This window comes from Symphalangus syndactylus, chromosome 6 (assembly GCF_028878055.3).
Source record: "Symphalangus syndactylus isolate Jambi chromosome 6, NHGRI_mSymSyn1-v2.1_pri, whole genome shotgun sequence".
In the NCBI taxonomy this organism is placed as follows: domain Eukaryota; kingdom Metazoa; phylum Chordata; class Mammalia; order Primates; family Hylobatidae; genus Symphalangus; species Symphalangus syndactylus.
This window is the reverse complement of record NC_072428.2, coordinates 109,963,583-109,964,247: the sequence shown is the minus strand read 5'-3', so window position 1 is coordinate 109,964,247 and position 665 is coordinate 109,963,583. Positions and strand designations below refer to the sequence as shown.

At 37.0% G+C, this 665-nt stretch overlaps 1 pseudogene; it reads left to right on the top strand.

Moving 5' to 3' along the window:
- Nucleotides 1-334: 334 nt before the first annotated feature.
- Nucleotides 335-460, top strand: LOC129485621 (uncharacterized; annotated as a pseudogene).
- Nucleotides 461-665: the final 205 nt, after the last annotated feature.

Genomic DNA, 665 nt, shown 5'->3' with positions numbered 1-665 from the left:
CAGGCACAGAACAACTCAACAAATTTAAGACAATTGAAATAATATCAAGAATTTTTTTCTGACCACAATGGTATGAATAAAATGGTATAAATGGAGAAATTCTGGGAAATTCACAATATGTGAAAATTAAACAACATGCTTCTGAACAACAAATGGGTCAAAAAAATTAAAAGAAAAATTATAAACATCTTGAGACAAACAAAAATAGAAAAACAACATGTGAAAACTTAGGGGATGCAGCAAAAGTGGTTCTAAGAGTGAAGTTAGACCTACATGAAACATATAAACACCTGCATGAAAACAGAAGAAATATATCAAAGAAATAACCAAACACACATTTACCTGGCAGGGGAGATACCATGATCATGAAGGTGGTTTTCCCAGGGTGAAGCTTATCCATTGTACTCCGGATATGCTGACCCCTGTGATTTCCCCAGATGTAGGAAACTCAACTACAGTCTAAAACTAGTACCTCAATTACCCATGTATCCATACACTTGAAACTATACCCATTGAACACTAACTCCCCAGCCAGGCGCGGTGGCTCCTGCCTGTAATCCCAGTACTTTGGGAGGCCCAGGCGGGCAGATTATGAGGTCAGGAGATCAAGACCATAAAAAAAAAAAACAAAATTGGTCAACCTTTAGCAAGACTAACTTAAAAAT